At 43.8% G+C, this 20,425-nt stretch overlaps 1 protein-coding gene and 1 long non-coding RNA gene across 3 annotated transcripts in view; both read right to left on the bottom strand.

The window, feature by feature from the left end:
* Positions 1–14,227, bottom strand: part of large1 (LARGE xylosyl- and glucuronyltransferase 1) — a 107,708-nt gene extending 93,481 nt beyond the window's left edge. The window contains exon 1 of one of the 2 annotated variants that reach the window (XM_052056128.1): positions 14,117–14,227. The gene's annotated coding sequence lies outside the window, so the exon portion shown is untranslated. The remainder of the gene's footprint in view (positions 1–14,116) is intronic. The other variant, XM_052056129.1, reaches the window with a different exon arrangement.
* A 1-nt stretch (position 14,228) lies between these two features.
* LOC127594254 (uncharacterized) lies at positions 14,229–15,411 on the bottom strand. Its single transcript, XR_007960660.1, has 3 exons — positions 15,325–15,411; positions 14,338–14,426; positions 14,229–14,252 (listed from the first exon to the last, which is right to left on the bottom strand). It is a non-coding gene; the product is annotated as an uncharacterized LOC127594254 (long non-coding RNA).
* Between the last annotated feature and the right edge of the window lie 5,014 nt (positions 15,412–20,425).

Here is a 20,425-nt window from a genome sequence, read left to right as displayed (position 1 = left end):
ACTGTTTTTTTTTTGGTGGGGCGGGGGGCTGGGTCGTATTTTATCTCGTCAGTGAACACGACTAGTGTTGCGTAAATGAAATGAGAGTGCAGCATGTATCGACGCGTTTTGTGTGCGCTGATATGATGCCGCTCAGACGATGACAGAAAGGCTGATAGCCGAACGCTGAAGCGCCATCCATCAAAACAGCCCGGATCATCAATCCGAGGCTAACGCTTCTCCACTCGGTGCCGACGTTTGTCACGTCGCTCTCTCTGATATCACTCCCACACTCAAGATACAGATACAAGTTGCGCTTTTATGAAATGTTGATACACCTGAACTTGCTTGCGCCAAAGCAACGATAAATCGGACTAAATGCAGGTTTCGGACGCCATTTCGCTTCGAATCACTTCAGCAGAAAACCATGAAAGCATTAACTTCAATTTTGATTATTTCAGGGAACAGCAACATATGATCAAATTCCGTGATTCTCAAAAAGTGTGACGCAAAGGAATCGCTGCCCAAGACAGTTCAGTAACTTACGTATAATATATAATCATTCAATCGAAGACTGAATTGCATTAATGAAATTCCAGCCCGTGTGGAAAAACCCAAGACAGCCCATTTGTGGTTTCACTCCAGTTTTCGCTGTATCCTCCCAATCGAATAACAAAGTAGTAGGTGCAATCTTTACAGAAGACAGACAGCCCGGGTACGGGGAGGTGGGCTGACAGTTGATAGCTAATTTGCGGCTTGTCAATTATCAAGATGAGAACAATTTAACAGGAGTGCCATTCGACTGACTTGTGTCTTGACAGGACGAAATCCTGTCGGGATTCGTATCAGTCAGCGAAAACGCCCAGCGGCTACAACTGATGGAAGCCCGACTCAGCAGTTTGGGGCCGGGGGGGATCCAAACGCATGCAGCTGTCAAAAGTGAAGTGACTGTTAAATAAGGCCTTATGACTGTAATGTTGGTTTTTGTCTCCATTTAAATTGCTGTCGCGATGCAACATGTCATTGGGGGGGCGGAGTTTAATTTGATGCCAGTTGAAATATGATGTCATTTGCTCAAAGAATTGAATTAGTTTTGGATATGATGTCACCTGCAGGTGACACTTATGCGGAGAAGGGAGATCATAATAACAACCATGTTGCCTCATTAATTATTATCCGAGCAGTCATAATTACTTGTCAAACCCCAATATCGCAGGAGGTGGATAGGAAAAAAAACCTCTATGTTTTAAGAAAACATAGCTTCCAGGAGCACAGGAAGCCCTCTATGGTGATACAATTGGGTTTGTGGTGACTCGCAACAGTGGTGGGTGGATGAATAACAATGAGTTCATCAAGCACAACACTAGAAAATGGCATTCCGGGTTCTCTCATGGGCATATGGGGATGTATCACATATTGGGAAGATGATACTTGCAAATAAACAGCTGGAAGTACGAACCAAGAACCTCTACGATGGCTATTTTTGATGTCACAAAATGTGACATAAAAAAACAAGATATTTTTCGTGATGTTGCTATTTTTGAAAAGGCCACCGTTATTGAATATTTGGTGACACTAAATCACTTTCATTCCGAGCAGACCAAAATTACATGCGGAGTACAACAAGGCTCCGCTCCGGGGCCTTTTCTGTTGAACACTGCAGGCTTCCACTGACTCAAATAACAGAAAACAAGAAAATAAATTAGGATAACTAGGCCTTGTTTTACAACACAGTGTGGACACAAACCATCATAGACCATAAGCCACATAAAATGAAATCGCAGGCCAGATCTGGCCTCCGGACCTTGATCTTGACACCTGTGCTCTATATGAATAATATGATTGCTAATCACATTGGAAATGGACCGTTTTGTTGTTTTCATATTTTAAAATCGACCACTAATTTTTACACTATTAGGCTAGTCAAGCAAACACATGACGTCTCCTTTAAAATGATCAGATGACTTTTTTGGGGGGTCACGTGTGCTTCAGGATAAGACACCACAGGGGAATTCTGGAGAAGGGGAAGACTTCTCATGCTCAACCGGAGGTGTGCAACAATTGACCCGGCACCAGCTGTCACATTCTATCATGCCTGTTGTGTTACCCGGCAGCAGCCTCTGACAGGAAGGTGTGGATAGTCGACATCAAATTCTTAACGTGTGTGCAGTCACAGCCGGCAAAGGCCACATATGGCCGCCTATCTCCCTGAGGTGTTGCCGCGCGCAAGCCTATGGACCAAAAGAGCTTCTATTCCCCTTTTGTTGTTTATTCTGCCGCGACTGCGAGGGCAGCGGCAGCGCATACCCAATCACAAAGTGTATGACTGAAACCGGTGCGGTCCCCGTAGAAGCAATTACACGGCTAGTCCCGTTTCATTTCATACAGTCGGGAGTCGGCTTGCCGCGGTGTTGAAACGCACCCGGTTGCTGGCTTCGATGCTCGCAGGGAACATCTGCCGGCCGGTCAAAAGAGTTTACAATAATAATAAATTTTATTTATAAGTTTGAGAAATATTGATGTTTTGCTTTGAAAAATTGTACACCGGCTGTTCACCGCGGTATTTTTTTTATAATCATTAAAACGAACGGATAGGATGTAGCCTACCGGTTTGTCTTATTTCATTTTGATTAAAACGCCGTTGGGGTGTACGCGGAGTGGAATCGGGGCTCGGTAGTGTAAACTGTCAAAGTGAAGGTGAAGAGGAGGAGGACGCGGGGAGGTTCACGGAATGTCACTAGCTTCCACAAATGAGATCTGAAGAGGTCCTCGCGGCGGAGCAGCTGATGCTGCGGCTCGCCCGGGCTAAGAGCTTTCTGGGGTGCCTGTGAACGGCGAAGCCTTCCAATTTGCATTTGACATTTTCAGGAATCTGCCGGATGGATTCCATCTCGCTCCAATGAAAATGCCAAATGCTTGCGCGTCATCCAGGACTTCTGGTTCACTTTGGAAAACGACAACAAGTAAGTATAGCCAAAAGAATTGACTTGAATTGGAGCGTGTACGTTGTGTATAAGGCAACTAAGACGATGTTAAGGGATAAAATTGATCAACTAAGTAAATGCATAAACAAAGGCCTCTAAATCCAAATATAGAAAAACTCGACTAACCAAAAACAAAGCACGCGGAGGAAGAACAAATGTGTACAAATGTTACAATCACTAGCTTGTAGCTAGCTACAATGGCTGAGCAAACTAATCTTGCTAATCGTCACAGACTGTATGTAACAGGTCCTCAAGTCCTAAGCATAACGTTAGCATTTTTGGTGAATGAGCTAAAAATGGTGGGAAAATGTTATCGCTTCTAAAGTTGTATCGGATTCCTGAGTTACAGATGAATTACGGAAATAGCGCAATAACATGAAATGCATGTACTTGACCATCGTTAGCTTAATTTGGCTGCCTTAGCGTCCGAGGCCAATGCCTTAGCCATTTTAAAAATTTTGTCGGAAAAGAGTTGTCTGGATTTAGGCCACAGTCTTACCGGCAACAGACTGCACAAATGAAGCCAACATAGCAGTTTTCTGGCTCTTCGGGTTGTATCAGGGCCTTCAAGTTCAGTCAAAGTAAAACAAGAAATCGATGGCACTTATATCAGTGTACAAAAACTAAAATAGAACAAACGCAACGCCAGATTAAAGGCCAAACGGTTCAATCGGGATTGTGACGAATCACAGCTGTACTTCACAAGGGATCAATAAACGACAAACTTCTGAGTGTGCCCTGAAGGCGCTTTGTATCCCTGCTACCGAAAAATTCACAGTGAGACTGAGAGCTTGTTTGGTCCGCCGCGAATGTACGCCGAGTGGGCCGGCGTACTCGTTACCCCTTCTTGCCAAGAACAATGCACGAGGCACCGCTAAGCTACCACACTCTTACCGTTAGGACGAGTGCAAACTTGCAACCGGAAGACAGAAACGCTTGTTATGGGTGTCGAAAGCAGCAGGTACCCCCCCCCCCCAAAAAAAAAACACTTCGTCGCTTGTGGCCTATAATTGGACAGAAAAAAAGGAATGACCTTTTATCGTTTTGCTTTCCTCACCCCGATTCACATATCGATGAAGCCGATCGACGTCAGCTCGAACGGATCACATCGGATTATGAACGCAAGGTTTTGAGCCGGTGATTGACAAGACAACGCAGGATACACACATCCCAGATTAATTGGTCTGAGTTTGCGCTTCATCCCCTTCCAATTGAAGTCAGCAAAGGGTCTGATCCTCAGATGTCTCCAAAAGGATTATCCTAACTGATTATCCTGTGGTGTGGGGCGGTGTATCTGACACCTTTAAAATGGATGCCCTTTGCCAGACAAATAATATTAACCCTTTCGTGCACCCTGTAACCTGAAGGTCTTACAAAATATCATAAATATGAAAATATTTATTACGGGGACATTTGCTGGCTAAAGTGAGAGTGGGGAAAAACAAGCAGACAAAACCCGCACCAGCGTTCACCGAGGCGACATTGGGGGTGTTCGAAGAAGGTCGGTCCACCTCATTACGCTGATGGAGTTCACATTATTTCAGTGTCACATCCAGGCTGGAGGAATCAGAAAGCACATTATTTGCCTTGGTCTCCGCTGATCAGCTCCATTCATCAACGGCGGCGGAGCTCGCGCACGCATCATTTATTTCAATGATGATCACACCCGCTCGTGTCATGTCGGTCCATGTTTTTTCTCCATTTACTAGCTAAAGCACAATAGCAATGTTTCCAAAGACAAAAAAACAAAAACCCGCCCTGTTTTCCACACTGTATGGCGCACCTAAAAACATTCAATTTGTAATGCTCGATATAGAGCTGTTTTGCATTGTAACGTGTTCCCTTTAGCGTACCACCCTCTAGTGGATGCACAGTGAAACTGCAGCCTCTATTGTAGCTTCTATTTGATGCGCCTTACAATGCGGTGCGTCCTATATATGAAAACAGTTTTAAAAGAAGCTATTCATTGTATCGGTCTGTCGTGGTGAAGAAGGAGCTGAGCCAAAGGGCGAAGCTCTCAATTTACCGGTCGATCTACGTTCCAACCCTCACCTATGGTCACGAGCTATGGGTCGTGACCGAAAGAACGAGATCCCGGATACAAGCGGCTGAAATGAGTTTTCTCCGCAGGGTGTCCGGGCTCTCCCTTAGAGATAAGGTGAGAAGCTCAGTCATCCGGGAGGGGCTCAGAGTCGAGCCGCTTCTCCTCCACATCGAGAGGAGCCAGATGAGGTGGCTTGGGCATCTGATTCGGATGCCTCCTGAGCGCCTCCCCGGTGAGGTGTTCCGGTCATGTCCCACCGGGAGGAGACCCCGAGGAAGACCCAGGACACGCTGGAGAGACTATGTCACCCAGCTTGCCTGGGAACGACTCGGGATCCCCCGGGGAGAGCTGGAAGAAGTAGCTAGGGAGAGGGAAGTCTGGGCTTCCCTGCTAAAGCTGTTGCCCCCGCGACCCGGCCCCGGATAAGCGGTAGATGATGGATGGATGGATATTCATTGAAGGTGCACCTTATAATGCGCCGCGCCTTATCATGTGGAAAATACGGTAATTTGTGTTGCACCGAAGGCATAATTTGAACTAATAGTTTCATTTTGGGGGTTCTGGGGCATCAGGGCTCCCCCCTTACAGTCAAAATTGGGAAACTACTAAAAAAAAAAAAAGCCCCGAAGTTATATTATGGAATTACTGTCTATTGTACAGCTGAGTTGCAAGTGAATTTAAGTACACCTGCTAACTTCTATGCGCAATATATTGTAGATGAATCATTTCAAGTACAACTGCGGCATTACTGCAAAACCTGTGCTTAGTATTTGCTCACAAAATCAAACATACTTTTTAGGAAGAAAAGCTCAGGAGGAAGAGGAGGAAAAAAAACATTTAAGCACCAAAGCAGTGACTGTATAATTGAGATGATTTTTTTTTTTTTTTTTGCTGCAACTATATCTGAAATGACTGTCACATGTTGGCGCGGCGAGCCAACCTGGACTTATCATCGGGTGTGCAGCTCCTCCGGCTTTTAATGGAGTTTCACAATGAGTTTCAGCTCATTGTGCGCCTGTCGGGCTGCGGATTTTACTGGCGCCACCACTCTCAAAGTGTCATACAGTTCCGTATATTTTGGTGACGCGGGGAGAAGTTTATTCACCCGCCGTATGCGAGACCACCACAGAGAGTGAGGAGCTCACCTACATTCAGCATGGATCCCAATGAAAAGACTTCATGAATAATCTCTTTGTATTCCTCCGAAAGGAATAAAATATACCCGACTTACTTCGACTGTCGTCACTGTCGTGCTTTATTTATTTCCCACTTTTTTGGATTCATTAATTATGGCGATAACACTGTGAGCGATCTCATGCCGTTATGTACGGGAGCACAATGTTATGATATTTTCTAACGGCATTTTTATTCATTTTATTTTTTTATGGTGCATAAAAATTAAAGTGCATTATATATTGTGCAATGTTGACCTGATTATATTTAACGGGATGAGAGGAAAAATAAGCGTGTTAATGCACCGTGATGTCACGCTTCAATGGTGTGCATGTCTTAGCCACCAGGAGGCAGTATAGTACACATATAAACTACATAATCCACGAAGACTTCCACCGCGAAGTGATTTCGTCAGCTGTACTATCCATTCATTCATCCATTTTCACATCCGTTTATCCTCGCAAGGGTCGCGGGGCGTGCTGGGGCCTATCCCAGCCGTTTTCGGGCAGACGGCAGGACACCCTGAACTGGTCGCCAGTCAATCGCAGGGCATACACAGACCAACAACCGTCTGCGCTCATACTCACACCTATGGACAATTTAGAGTGTTCCATTAGCCTGCCGTGCATATTTTTGGAATGTGGGAGGAAACCAGAGTACCCGGAGAAAACCCACGCAGGCACGGGGAGAACATGCAAACTCCACACAGGGAGGCCGGAGCCAGAATCGAACCCTTGCACCTCGACCATTTATAAATGTCTACTTCCTGATTGGCAGTTCCATTCTTCCATTTCCGTTTACGCTGCGTCAAATGCGTCTCGGGGAGGTTTGCCGCCACCCAAATAAATTCCACCGCGAAAGGGCGAGGCCAGGCAGATGGTGTTTTCACAGCCTCCAAGGTGTGGTTGAGGCCAGTAGTGGCACCAACACGGGGAAAAATAAATGTTTTAAATGATTTCAGCCGATGCATCATCTGCTCTCCGATGACCCACATCTACACCCACATCCGGCTTTTCCACATTACCTGCGACTTTCACCCGCGACCTCTGCGCTTGATGAATCCTCACGCATTTATAGGAAACAGCCCTCTCGCTAATTTGAACTAATCCTTCCAATCAGCCCACCATCTGCTTGCGGCCGCCCCGGATTCCCGACCGCCGCCCCCCCAACCCACCCCAGCCCCCTCCTCACTCCACCCACTCTGAAGCCGATATTCACCAGCGGCTGAGAGGCTTTAATCAGGTTAGGTAGGAACGTGGGTGGAACTGTCACGAGTGACGGTGACAGGGTGTCACCTTGCGAGGAAGTTTCGCTTTGAGGAGGAAAGCTAAGAAGCCCTCGGAGATGCAAAATCCCCCCCCCACCAACCCCCCCCCACCACCCCCCTTCGGTGAATCACTGTTGTCATCCATTTGTTTATTTATTTTATTATGAACGCAACAAGTGCGATTCAACAAAAAGGAATGAGCTCATTCGGGGATCATTATAAATACACGAAAACCCCGCCTTGGACTCGCCATTCAACTCGCAGCGTCACAGCATCGGAGGAAGAGCCTCATCTTGAACCGCTGGACGTTGATTGAAGTGCAAGTGTAGCAATTATCGGCCAATTGAGGGGAGGGCGGGATTACACAATGGCGAGAGTTCAGCCTGACATTTACACAAAACTTGCGTCAGCATACTAATTCCCCGGCTAATAGAATGGATGATATTCTGGGGGCGGCCTCAACAAATGTCCATCTGGGAGCATAAATATGAACCAGGGGGGGGGAGGCGGGCGCGGCATTTGTTTGGCAGTACGAGCTCATTCTTAGTGTTGTAAACATGACATTTGGCCAGGCGGTGGTTTATTCCCGAGTATGCCAAATGCAGAGTGCAGCTAATTCAGCTCCCTGAGTGTGGGTTTTATAGATAAAGATATAGATATATATATACACACACACACACACACACACACACACACACACACACACAAATATTTTCTTGAAATCATCAGATGTCATTAAAATAATGATACTATTATTTTTTCTCAACATATTTTTTTCACCTCACCTAAAAATGACCTGATGCACATTTTTTTAATTGTACAAATTAAAGGAAAAAAAAATCAAGACACTTTACATATGCTATAATTTTTTTTCCTCAATTAAAATGACTTTTCTCATCGGATTAATTGTACATAATTTTAATTAAAATAAGGTTTTTTTCCATCGACTTCCGTCTCTCTTTCGGCATCATTATGGATGAGTCTCACACACACACACACACACACACACACACACACACACACACACATGCACACACAATTTAGAGGGTGTCAAAGTGAGGACTGGCCAAAATGTCCTCACTTCGTCAAAATGTACTCACTCTGTTGGTTAAAAACTCATGCCGGTCCTCACAATGTCATGAGTACAAGAACACACACGCGCACACACACTCTTCTCCATAACCGCCAGTTACTAAGAGCGAGGAAAAGAAATAGTTCCTCGAGTTCTTTTCTGGAAGCCGTCCAGCAAGCACGAAACATGCGTCGAGCCTCACCGGCGGTCCGCTGGCATTAATGACTCACCCCCCACCCCCGCCAACGACAAATCAAATAAAACATTATTCACACAAGTAAATTCTCCATACCGGAAAAAACAACAGCAGGTTGGCGCCGCTTTCCCGAAGCGCATCTCTTAATTGATCGCATTACACAGACAATTTCACTTTTCGCGAGAGGCAATTTAACGGGCTGATGAATATGCCGCAATCAGGGGCGTTCGTTTTGGTGAATACGTTGCACGGGGTTCCCGGTGGAGTGGAAACAAAAACATTGGTGAGATAAAAAGGTGCCCTTTACAAATGAGAGACAATGACTTGTTTTTGCAGCCGACGCCGAAGATTCCGGACATGATGGCCGACATTGATTTCCGAAACCCCAAATGAACTCAGTTGAAACCTTCCCCGTTCAACCAACTGGAAATGCAATTTATCCGTCCCCGCGGTTTCAGCGACTGTAACTCGGCGACCCGGTAAGTTAACCCTTTCATGCATCCTGTAACATGATAGGCTGTCCGCTGTTGTAACCGCGGTAACCCGAAGGGTGAAAGAATGTATGCCTGCAAGTGTTACATTGTCTGTCTACATATGTTGCTGCACCGTTTGTGTCCAACTATCGAGTCTCGGGTGATTTTTTTTTTAGGCATGGAGCGTTAGCATAAAGCTAAGTAGTGTTTCGTGAAGGAACAATGTGAAATTATGTTTTGTTCTCACTCAACTGGCTTGAAGCAAGCAGTCATTAAAATAATAATAATAAAAACGATCGCTTTCACTCCAGCAATCATGACCGGTCTACCACTCAACTAATTTCCAATGATGAAAAAGGAAAGTCGGCGTCTTTCAATTTACCACATCAGTGTGAGAACCGCTTGCGGTGAGATGTTAGCTTTTGACAAATATTAAGTGTGACTTCAGATTAGGCACATTAAATATTGAACCAGACGGAGGAGCGCTTCTGGTTTGAGGCTTGAGCCAGACAAAGCGAAGCAAACTGTCATTTAGCCATTTATCAGCATAATAATGACTCCCCCCCCGCCACCCCATTTATATTAAAAGGTCATATGCAAACTGACTCCATTCGTGAAATAAAGTTCATTTGCGCCACAGACGGCTTTTTGCAAAATGCCAAATAGGGCAAGAAACCTTGAAACAAATCATATTTGAACGCAAAAGAACACAACATGACAGCGCAGACAATACTCACAGTCATATATTCTTTATCCTCAGGCTTACTCGCGATTGTCTTCCTTTGTTTGTCAACAGATTTATGCGTACCATGAAAAGTATTCTGCAGCCTGCTGGCGCCAAGGCACTATTTTTCAAGTCGCAGGAGCCTTGGAGGAGGTCAAAAATCCTCTTTTGTGACATCGCTGGCATAATTCATCAACAACTTATTAATCGGGCGTGGCTCGCTCGCTTCTGATATTAGCCGCTAAAAGCAATGCGGTGTCATCTCAGAGCCGTCGTTAGGAAAATCGTTTTGACATCTGACATCTTTAATAAAAAATAAATAAAAATGAACGAAATTGGATCACTTGCCAAGCCGATTACGTCCCGGTGAAGCTCAACTGTCAGCCCAACTGCAGCGTGAAGCTTTTTTCGGAAAAATAACCTCTCGCTAGTTTGCGATCCACCGGTGCTTTTGTTGGCCCACAGGAAGCCGAAGGGCCCCCGCCTGGCTTAATTTGTCACGTCAAGCTTGTCCTATATCTGTCCAAACGAGCCGTTGACTGATGACGAGGGATGACAGATGACACTTTGGGTTCGGGTGCATGGCTGCAAACAAACGACTTTTTCTTTTTTTTTTTTTGCAATATCAATGATTTAAACTCACTGACACGATTGAATAGAAGCTTTCGGTCAATCGGAAGACGAATAAAAGGAGAGGAACGGTGGCTCGGAATATCTCAGAAGGGCAAAGTTTTTAATGCTGGTCCATCCAGAATGCGGCAAGAAAATGCCGATGATGTCCATGTTTTGCTTTTAATCCGGTACATTTTTATAAGGCACCGTTCAGTTGTGTTTAACTTTGGACGTCAGGGAAATACCTTTACGAACGGTTTGTTTTTAAACATTTAAAATACAATAAAATACCTGTACATTCAAATCATAAAGTGCTTTTTCCACCGATTTTTTTCGAATTTAATTAAAAAAAAAACATTCACATTTTTTTCCACGGATTTTTTACAGAGTTTCCGATATTTAACCGTGGTGTAAATTTGGTGTAAATTTTCCAAATATGTGCGAAATAAACCGCACGCCGCTTAGCCGAGCCGAAAGACCCGCGACATTATTCGAGCACTAGCCCCGCCCATTCTGGGCCACATTGGCACCGACAACAGCTCCGAATGTTTACCAAGCGTACCCCAGGCTCAACCTGTTCCGAATGAAGCTCGTTCGGCTGCGAAAAAAATGATATCGTAGCGTATTTTTTTTTTCCTGAGGGGAAGAAAATTGGCTGTTCCTCCAACGGAGTGACAGGTATCTCTATTCAATGACACGGCCCGATGACCTTCATCCCGTACGGCACCGGGCTGTTGTCGCCGACGAGCTTTTGCACTCGCACACGTGCCGAGCGCGCCGCCGTTTGCATGGAAAAAGGCTCATTATTGTGCGACCGAGTCACTCTTCGCGACCGCTGTTATGGGACCGAGCGCTTGGGAAAAAAAAAACCAACAACAATTCCAGATGGACTCCCGGAACGAGGGTCTGAGAAGGAGCAAGTAAATTGATGACATGCACGGCGCTCAACGGTGACTATTGCCCGCTCTATTATTGACGACGCAATTAGCGCATAGGATGGCGCTGAAGAAATATACACACGCCGTCAAGTGAATATCCACACGATATAATTACGGGTCAAAGTAATTTCACACCGGCGATCCGGCCTTTGTTTTAATTCAACGCCGGCAAAAAAAAACAAAAACGCATTACTTTTTTTCTCCCAACGCTTTTTATTAGGGCCTGAACGTGTGAAGAGTAAATAAAACGCGCTCGCTTGTGAAGCGAGTCTTTTAAAACATCCGGTGGGAATATCAAGGAGGGAGCATCAAAACGTTTATTTCAAATGCCAATGACGTATTTACCTAACTTTAGAGTAGAAATTTCAATTAAATGTGAGAATGACTGGCCCTCCACCCCTGCCTCAAAAAAAAAAAAAACAATTATGAAGCATTCTACAGTATTGTACGTTTTAAAAGCAGAGTAACATACAAAGTAAGAATATAAGCAAAGAATAGAATGGGTATTTTGCAGCATAATAGAACATCGACATGCAGCTTTGAATGACAAAACAGAAAGAAAGGCCGTCACAAAAAAGCTGTAAAAATGTGATTTTTCGCAGGAGGATAAAGAATATATGCCTTTTGAATATTTGTACAATATAATATTTTGTATATGTAATATTGTAATATTTGTATAATATGTCTGCATGTATCACTACTGCTTTTTTTAAATATAAGTTGTTGAAACATGTACAAGTACTGCAATATCGACACTAGTTTTGTTAGCTTGTCTATTTTATTTATTCGTTCTATTTATTGTGCATCAGCATATTCCATCAGGCAAAGTTAAGGTGGTTAAACACCCAATTTGTTTTTTCGCAGGAGGATAAAGAATATATGCCTTTTGAATATTTGTACAATATGTAATAATTTGTATATGTAATATTGTAATATTTGTATAATATGTCTGCATGTATCACTACTGCTTTTTTAAAATATAAGTTGTTGAAACATGTACAAGTACTGCAATATCGACACTAGTTTTGTTAGCTCGTCTATTTTATTTATTCGTTCTATTTATTGTGCATCAGCATATTCCGTCAGGCAAAGTTAAGGTGGTTAAACACCCAATTTGTTTTTGTTTGACAAATACATTTCAACTGGCCACGGCAATAATAAACAGCTTGAAGTTTTTTGTTTTGTTTGTTTACGTTCATGACCACCATAGCTAGCGCTCATAACGGCGTTGCCTATACGGCTGCAGAAGTGTGCACCTGTGGAAGTCGACAGGGGATTTCACTTCGCACGCCTTGGAGTATTTTCCTCCTCCATATCAGACTTGCCGAGCACATTCGAACCCCCCTCCCCCAACCCCACCGCCCTGGGTGAGCCGCTGAAAGTCAATCTGGGCGTGGACACGTGACTGCTGACCTTGGAGCTCATTAGTCACAAGTATTGCCGCGCGAGATCAACTGATGGAGTGCACCCCCCACCCCTCCCCTGCCCTCCCGCCTTTGCTACTTTCCTGCATTTAATTAGATTAAGATTCACAACACTTCCCCTTTTGCCCCTTTCTTAACCAGCTGTCTCCAAAGGACTGTGGATAAATTGCCAAGAGCTCAAAAAAAAAAAAAAGTGACTGGGAGAATCCGACTTGGGCAAAGTAGAAAGACGGAAAAAAAGGAGAATAAAGTGCTCCGTCTGTCTGCTTGATGTATGGAAAGGATCTGCCTCCGCTTTGCTCAGACGGAGTGGAAATCTCCGCTGAATACGGGCCATTTTTAGAGATCAATAACGGCTTTGGACAGTGAACAGTGAAAGTTCATTCCGTATGCAAAGACGCGTCACGAAGAAGACATCTGAGAACAAATGGCTAGATTGATTTCTAAAAGGGGAAGCGCTGGCTCGGTCCAGGGAAATTTGCATGGGCATGCACACGACATTCGTTTTTTTATCTATCATTAGCAGATGAACTTTAATGCCCCCCCCCCACTCCAAATGAGTTTGATGATGTCCAGTCCGGTATATTGACTTGGGTTGATGCCACACTTGCCTCTCAGTTGTCGTCGTTCCGAAGACCGCACGTCAACGTGTTTGATAAATTTATAACCATGATCAAATAATACAGATCAATTTCTTGTTTGGGAACGGGGAAAAAAAAGATTTCATACTAAATGGCAATCACAATAATGAGGGAAAAAAACTAACAAACAGATTCTTTATCAAAACAACCACAGAACAAGAGGTAGCCATGACACGTCCCTTCGAGTGGCGTGCCGACGGCCATGCCAAGCTAGTGGGGGCAAAGAGTCAGCACGTTCCTTGTTTGTGGATGGCGCGAAAAAATGAAATACGGTCGCACCTTGATGATGTGCAAGCACAAAAGAATTGCACTTATTTTTCTTTTTGTTTGGTAATGTTCTGTACTAATAGCACTTGCTTTTGAGGTTGAACGAAAAGTTTTTTTAAAAGTTATATGATTTATAGGAAGCTGATCGGTAACGGATTAATTTTTATTTACAGCATTTGAACAATGATTTAAACATCAGAACTTCAGAGAACCGAAAAATCCTCCATAATAGGATTTTTTTTTTAATCCGTTTCATCACAAAAGCGAAATCACTTCCTCCCCCCCCCCCACACACACACAAAAAAAATCGAACTGAACTCACCGGTAACCGATGAAACCACAGCACACTTCCACGTTTTGGCACAGGTGGAACAGTGGAAGGAACACGGTCATAACAGACAGGTGGGTCCATTGATGCAGGGTCGACACGGTTGGTAGCAGAATACAGAAATGAAGTCCTAGAAAAAGGAGAGAGAGAGAAAACATGAACATTATTTGATTATTTTTATCTTGCAAGAAAGAGATCGATAGCTAGCTAGCGACCTACTTTGCTCGTTGAGCTCGTTCCAGGTTTTGCTCCAATCGACCAAAGGATGAAGAAAATGCAGGCCCTGTGGGGACAAATGTAAAATCTGGTTAATGAAACAGGCCCCCTTGCCGATGTAGTTGGAGTTAACTCTGTCAATCATGGCAAAAGATAGCAGCCGCAATGTGAAGAAAATAATAAATCAAACATCCTGACACACATAAGAGTGGAAGCAGTCCAGCCACGAAAAAGGCGACCAACGGAAGAGAATAGACTGTTGGGGATAAATAAGGCAATTTAATAGGGCCGGGGTTGGAATGTCATCTTAATATCCGTCAATAACCAACAACAGTCCTTGCGAGTACGACTGTGGGCCACCACAAACGGTTGACACTGTCGAGAACGTCAAGCGACAGTCCCTCTCCCTTGGCTTCTTAATTGAACATCTCCTCCTGGGAATTTTTACCTGTCAGGGCTGCTTTAATGGAAGAGGACCAAACGATACATCAATGCCAGTGGTGATGTCCCCCACATCCACGCCCCCTCCCCCACTGTAACAGCATCAATACGGGACGACAGAGAGGAGAAATAGGGCACCAAACGTCCCCCAAGGTCTCTTAACTAACACTAAAAAATGTTTTACAGGTGTGTTTTCACCACATTTGCGCACTCCAATGAGAGCAGGATAAAATAAATATACTTTTTTTAAAGTACATGTCTGCATTTAAAAACATAATACAATGACAGAGTATATCATATATGATTGTCTAAGTGTGGCTTCCTCTGGTGGTATTCAGCAGAATCGACTTAAACATCTCCCTTGAGGTTCGGATTTTTCTACATTTCTGCCCCGTGTTAATGTTCAAACGGCACACGATATTTGATAATGATGATGGAAAAATAACAAAGTGAATTTCAATGGCAATAGATTTACTTCTTAAAACCTTGGGCAACGTTGTTTTTACAATAAACGCCACCTTGATGTGTTATGAAACAGTCAAAACGACGATCCGGGAGAGCAGAATCACTTCCTGGACACGTACGATACGTCAGCAACGTAATGCCTTCGGGGTAGTTTTAAAATGTCGGGAACTTGACAGACATTATTTTCAGGGGCCGGCCGTTACGGCTGGATAAATACAACATAATAATATGATATGACCTGCCTGAAACCTGTGATATTTTCGAAACACAATAACAAACACGAATCATAAATCGCGAGGAGCGTCCGATCCGGCCACAACACACTGGTCGCTATGGAAACGTAGTATCCGGTGATTTTTCAAAATACAACATCGTTCAGATTCCAAATTAATAAAACCCAAGCAATTTAAGTTATTTAATAGGTTGGAGACCACTGGTTTTAAAGATCGAGAGAAGCCAAAACCGAAAAAAAACATTTTGAGTGAGATTAATCGTCCAGCTGTTGAAATGATGTCCAAGCCAATGATAAAAATGTCTGACGTCACCATTCCTTTGTACAAGAAAACAAATGAATGAATAAATCGGGAGCGTACAAGCTAAACAAGGTCGAGTTGTCCTGAATGCTCAATTCTACATGATAAGCACGATTATAAGTAGTACTAATGTTAGTTTATTGTTCCACATAATACGGTTATGTATAATTACATTCTCCATTATACTCGCGTTGGTACCATATTGTTCTTACTTCACGCACTCTTTGTTTGTTTGTTTATCGAACATATAAAACACAATACAACAACAAATTGACAAGAGTGAAGGCAAGCAAAAACTGTAAAAAGGAAAAGAAAAAAAACAGTCATCATCACAATTCTTTGTTCAAAGGAGTAGGAAGAAGTAAGAAACTTATCGAGTCCTACCCCTTGTTATGTTGCTACATATGAGTTGATCCTTTTTCAATACAAAAATGTGAGTCACAGTTCCAAAACGAATTCCTGGGGGACAAAATGGAGGCGAGGCTGCAAGTGACAAGTGTACTAATTGCAAACAGCTGTGCAGCAGGAGAGAAAAATAGGGGTGCAGTTTTTCCATTTTCATTATTGAATAAAAAATAATTCAGTCAATCAAATGAATACAACAAAACTGTTGAAGTCATGAAATGAACTGGAGCAAATAAAATAGAAATAACTAGAGCAGTACAGAGTCCCGTACTGAAATCTCAAACGAACCTTTCACATGGAAATGAATGCAAAGGCCATTAACCGTTCTAATCTCTCCCAGAGAAGACCCCCAAAATGTTATATTTCATATTTAAATGTCCTTAGATTGTGTTTGAACTTTTTTACTGACTCCTTTAGACACAATACATTTGCCTTATTCTGAAACGTTTCTCTTGAAACCTTTTTTGTATGTAGGTCTAATTTGAAATAAACTAATTAGATTGACTCAAATGCGCATCTTGGTAGGCCGTCTTTGATGCATTTTTTTTTGCAACGCTATTAAAGAACAGTAGGTGGTAGGTGCTACTTTTGGATTGCAATTTGCAACCAAGAATGTTTCCGTGTTTTGTCTCACCATGATCGATACAAACATAATACGCAAACACAATGGCTCACACAATGAAGGCTGCAATGAGGCAGAAACAAATAGCCAGCACGCTCCCCAGGCTGCCGCTTAAAGATTCTCCCCTAATGGTGTAGACTTCTTGTTTGGATGAGACAACGGAGATAAATAGCCACATCAGTTGTACTATGAGAGCGCTTTCTGTCTACCGGTGCTATTTTGTGGACAATGTGATTACAGATTAGCGAGTCCGCTGCCAAGAAACAAATGTGGAGGACGCGTGGAGGTGCGATATTCTCCGATGGTTGGGAACTATTTGATTTACCGCTATGGAGGAGGCGAGCCCCGAACACATTCAGATGGTGTTGGTTGTCATTTAACGCATTCTACGACATTTATATTTGTTAGCATTTGCATTTCGTACATCCCCACCGCCCCCCTCAAAACTAGCCTGTAGACTGCACGACTCTTGTTAAACCAGTTTGGAAACTTTCAGAACTATTTCTCCGACATCCTGGGAGTCTTTTGTCCTATTATAAACCGCTTTAAATTCTGTGCGAGCAGCATAAATGTATCTAAACTTCATCTTCATTTTTTTTCTGCTTGCCAAACGCACCATTAGTCCCTCCTTGGGTCAAATGCTGTAACTGTGGACCCTTCAGCCGCGGTTGCAAATGACTCAGCTGGGGATTTTCCCTACTGGCTGCGTGACGGGTTATTTTTCACTCACTTTGACGCGCCTGTAATAAATAACACCGCTTCAAGTCCAGGATCAGCAACACAGAAATGCCGAAAACGGACACTTGACTGGTGACAAATTGTTTCGCCGAGTGCCGCTGCAAAAGTCATTTGACACCTGCCGAAAAACGGTTGCAGTTGCCTGGAGATGCCACAAGATGGTAGCAGAGCTCTTTACCTATGTGTGAGACAAGGTCTTGACAGAGTGAAGTTCCTCCTCTTCGGTCAACATAGTTCCTTTGGGTCAAATATGACTCAAGATTCGTGACAAATTGTTTCGGCGAATGCTGCTGCAAAAGTCATTTGACACTCGCCGAAAAACGGTTGCAGTTGCCTGGAGATGCCACAAGATGGTAGCAAAGCTCTTTACCTATGTGTGAGACAAGGTCATGACAGAGTGAAGTTCCTCCTCTTCGGTCAACATAGTTCCTTTGGGTCAAATATGACTCAAGATTCGTGACAAATTGTTTGGCCGAGCGCCGCTGCAAAAGTCATTCGACACTCACCGAAAAACGGTTGCAGTTGCCTGGAGATGCCACAAGATGGTAGCAAAGCTCCTTACCTATGTGTGAGACGAGGTCATGACAGAGTGAAGTTCCTCCTCTTCAGTCAACATAGTTCCTTTGGGTCAAATATGACTCAAGATGACACCAAGTACATCGAGTTTGCTTTTTAATTTTTTTTCTGACAACGATGGAGCCAGTTCCCTTTTTTTCTACACAGGTAAAGTATCTTTACTTCGATTCGCAAGTCAGTACAGCATGAGTATGTTTGCCGCCTATGATTGATTCTATTAAATCAGATTTCCAATGTCACAGGGGAAACTTTCCTCTCATCTCATTGTCAGTAGGGGCGGGCTAGTAGATGGAAGAGTTGGGGTGCATTCGAAGAAGCCCGGGCAGGACAATTAATCACTCAGGAGAGGCAACCACCGGAGGGCCAGGGGCAGCAAAACGCACGCCGTGAGTGGAATGTCTGATGAGAACACGAGAGAGAGAAGATGTGGCTGGTGCATGAAGAGTAGGTGGGAGATGCGGAATGAAGGAAAGAGAGGGGCTCCGGAGGGCGGGGGGGGTCTGAAAGTTTACTCTATCCTCACTCATCAACATCCAAATGTGCCTGCCACTTAAGTCACATCTGTCAAATTAATTTGGCGGTATTTTTGATACTGCCCTTTCTCCCAGGATTGTTAGGCAGCGAGAAAAAGAAACAGCCGCGCCTTCTAACACGCACGCCGACCGCAGGGTGGGCTACTGAACTGACATTCCTTTTGATCTTGGACAAAGAAAAACTGAAATTGACAGGGCAAGGAACACATGTCAAGTAACAAGGAGACGCAACAGAAGCACAGGACCCAAATAGACTCTGAGCTAATGATAAAATTCTCATGCAGACGAGACAGCTCCGAGATGGCTGGCAGGCGGAGGGAGCTGACAGCAAAGGACTGACGTGATGGATAATTGGCGGGGTGAGCGGATATCGAAGATTGGCAGTTCAGTCAACTTGTTTCGGATGATTAGAACCAAACCAAAACCAAGCCCGACGAAACAGAATAGAATAAAATAAAACCAAAACAAGCATGTGGACCAAGGGGAAGCCGATCGGGTAAAAACAAAAGACAAACAGAAAGCCACATGAAATGGACTCGCCAAAATAAAGGAATTATTTTGAAGGAAGAAAGTCGATGGCAACATATCAAAATAATAACATAAAGGCCACCGCTGTCCCTCAATGGGTTAAATATTCATTCATTCATTCATCTTCCAAGCCGCTTGATCCTCACTAGGGTCGCGGGGGTGCTGCAGCCTATCCCAGCTGTCTTCGGGCAGTAGGCGGGGGACACCCTGAATCGCTTGCCAGCCAATCGCAGGGCACACAGAAACGAACAACCATTCGCACTCACACTCACACCTAGTCACAATTTAGAGTGTTCAATCAGCCTGCCACGCATATTTTTGGAATGTGGGAGGAAACCGGAGCACCCGGAGAAAACCCACGCAGGCCCGGGGAGAACCTGCAAACTCCACACAGGGAGGCCGGAGCTGGAATCGAACCCGGTACCTCTGCACTGTGAAGCCGACGTGCTAACCACTGGACTACCGGGCCGCCGGGTTAAATATTTTATTTGTTAAATAAGGCTGCATATGAAAAAAAAAAATGCAAAAATTCCAGTTTGATGTTATCACGCAGTTTGTCTCCATCACAAGACCTTAACCAAGTTACTATGACAATGCTTCTGACCGCCGAGCTGTGTGTGGGAGGATTACCTTCGAGCTATTACGGCACAGTTACGCAAAACACAGATATTCACATTATGGCCGATAAGTGGGAAATATGATTCGGGTGACAAAGTGGTGTGGGGATTTTTTTATTGTGGGCTGTAAATAATGAAATAATAATTTCAGGAACGGTGGAAACGCTGCTGTAAGACGGCGATAGCGTTACATGACATCCTGTAATTATTGGCTCGATCATTGTCACAAACCTAAGTGGAAAAACGGGATGTAAACCAAGTAGGGATTTTCAAGGTAAGAAAAAAAATGTGATTGGAGCATGAGGTGAAGGTAGCGAACTCAACTTGACTGCGGGCTAAGTGAGTCACAGTTTGTGAGGCACTGACAATTTGGCCACTGAAAATTTTCGCTCCAAAATAGCTTCAAAGTACATTTTAATCTTTTTTTTTAAAGAATCTTATTTTCAGTCTAAAAGCTTTTCTTCACCAGACAAATGCACACTCGACCTCCCGACTCAGAGGTTATTAGTTTTTTTCTTTTACTTTAAAAGTAACATTTACTAGAACTTGTGTCAAAGTCTTATGTGAAACCCTAATGCTATTTTGGAAACACCATAATACTGTACACATTCAGCTCAATAGAATCCATC

The sequence above is a fragment of the Hippocampus zosterae genome, chromosome 21, assembly GCF_025434085.1.
Source record: "Hippocampus zosterae strain Florida chromosome 21, ASM2543408v3, whole genome shotgun sequence".
In the NCBI taxonomy this organism is placed as follows: Eukaryota; Metazoa; Chordata; class Actinopteri; order Syngnathiformes; family Syngnathidae; genus Hippocampus; species Hippocampus zosterae.
This window is presented reverse-complemented; position numbering and strand designations above follow the sequence as displayed.